We start from the raw sequence: 3507 nt of genomic DNA, 5'->3' as shown, positions 1-3507 counted from the left end.
ATACTACCACAGATACTATACACTACCACATATACTATACACTACCACAGATACTATACACTACCACAGATACCACATATACTATACACTACCACAGATACTATACACTACCACATATACTATACACTACCACAGATACTATACACTACCACAGATACTATACACTACCACATATACTATACACTACCACAGATACTATACACTACCACAGATACCACAGATACTATACACTAACACAGATACTATACACTACCACAGATACTATACACTACCACAGATACTATACACTACCACATATACTATACACTACCACAGATACTATACACTAACCACATATACTATACACTACCACAGATACTATACACTACCACAGATACTATACACTACCACATATACTATACACTACCACAGATACTATACACTACCACAGATACTATACACTACCACATATACTATACACTACCACAGATACTATACACTACCACAGATACTATACACTACCACAGATACTATACACTACCACAGATACTATACACTACCACATATGCTATACACTACTACATATACTATACACTACCACAGATATTATACACTACCACAGATACTATACACTACCACATATACTATACACTAACCACAGAATACTATACACTACCAGAGATACTATACACTACCACAGATATCACATATATTATACACTAACCACAAATACTATACACTAACCACATATACTATACACTACCACAGATACCACATATACTATACACTAACCACAGATACTATACACTACCACAGATACTATACACTAACCACAGATACTATACACTAACCACAGATACTATACACTACCACATATACTATACACTAACCACAGATCCTATACACTACCACATATACTATACACTAACCACAGATACTATACACTAACCACATATACTATACACTACCACAGATACTATACACTACCACAGATACTATACACTACCACAGATACTATACACTACCACAGATACTATACACTAACCACAGATACTATACACTACCACAGATACTATACACTACCACAGATACTATACACTACCACAGATACTATACACTACCACAGATACTATACACTACCACAGATACTATACACTAACCACAGATACTATACACTAACCACAGATACTATACACTACCACAGATACTATACACTAACCACAGATACTATACACTACCACATATACTATACACTAACCACAGATCCTATACACTACCACATATACTATACACTAACCACAGATACTATACACTAACCACATATACTATACACTACCACAGATACTATACACTACCACAGATACTATACACTACCACAGATACTATACACTACCACATATACTATACACTACCACAGATACTATACACTACCACAGATACTATACACTACCACAGATACTATACACTACCACAGATACTATACACTACCACAGATACTATACACTACCACAGATACTATACACTACCACATATACTATACACTACCACATATACTATACACTACCACATATACTATACACTACCACATATACTATACACTACCCCATATACTATACACTACCACAGATACCACATTTACTATAAACTACCACAGATACTATACACTAACCACAGATACTATACACTACCACATATACTATACACTACCACATAAACTATACACTACCACAGATACCACATATACTATAAACTACCACAGATACTATACACTAACCACAGATACTATACACTACCACAGATACTATACACTACCACAGATACTATACACTACCACAGATACCACATATACTATACACTACCACAGATACTATACACTAACCACAGAAAACTATACACTACCACAGATACTATACACTACCACATATACTATACACTACCACATATACTATACACTACCACAGATACTATACACTACCACAGATACTATACACTACCACATATACTATACACTACCACAGATACTATACACTACCACAGATACCACATATACTATACACTACCACAGATACTATACACTACCACATATACTATACACTACCACAGATACTATACACTACCACATATACTATACACTAACCACAGATCCTATACACTACCACAGATACTATACACTAACCACAGATACTATACACTAACCACATATACTATACACTACCACAGATACTATACACTACCACAGATACTATACACTACCACAGATACTATACACTACCACAGATACTATACACTAACCACAGATACTATACACTACCACAGATACTATACACTAACCACAGATACTATACACTACCACAGATACTATACACTACCACAGATACTATACACTACCACAGATACTATACACTACCACAGATACTATACACTACCACAGATACTATACACTACCACAGATACTATACACTACCACAGATACTATACACTAACCACAGATACTATACACTAACCACAGATACTATACACTACCACAGATACTATACAATACCACAGATACTATACACTACCACATATACTATACACTACCACAGATACTATCACTACCACAGATACTATACACTACCACAGATACTATACACTACCACAGATACTATACACTACCACATATACTATACACTACCACAGATACTATACACTACCACATATACTATACACTAACCACAGATCCTATACACTACCACAGATACTATACACTAACCACAGATACTATACACTAACCACATATACTATACACTACCACAGATACTATACACTACCACATATACTATACACTACCACAGATACTATACACTAACCACAGAAAACTATACACTACCACAGATACTATACACTACCACATATACTATACACTACCACATATACTATACACTACCACATATACTATACACTACCACAGATACTATACACTACCACAGATACTATACACTACCACATATACTATACACTACCACAGATACTATACACTACCACAGATACCACATATACTATACACTACCACAGATACTATACACTACCACATATACTATACACTACCACAGATACTATACACTACCACATATACTATACACTAACCACAGATCCTATACACTACCACAGATACTATACACTAACCACAGATACTATACACTAACCACATATACTATACACTACCACAGATACTATACACTACCACAGATACTATACACTACCACAGATACTATACACTACCACAGATACTATACACTAACCACAGATACTATACACTACCACAGATACTATACACTAACCACAGATACTATACACTACCACAGATACTATACACTACCACAGATACTATACACTACCACAGATACTATACACTACCACAGATACTATACACTACCACAGATACTATACACTACCACAGATACTATACACTACCACAGATACTATACACTAACCACAGATACTATACACTAACCACAGATACTATACACTACCACAGATACTATACAC

The sequence above is a fragment of the Coregonus clupeaformis genome, unplaced genomic scaffold (assembly GCF_020615455.1).
Source record: "Coregonus clupeaformis isolate EN_2021a unplaced genomic scaffold, ASM2061545v1 scaf0237, whole genome shotgun sequence".
In the NCBI taxonomy this organism is placed as follows: Eukaryota; Metazoa; Chordata; class Actinopteri; order Salmoniformes; family Salmonidae; genus Coregonus; species Coregonus clupeaformis.
The sequence above is the reverse complement of the archived record's forward strand: the minus strand, read 5'-3'. Positions refer to the sequence as shown.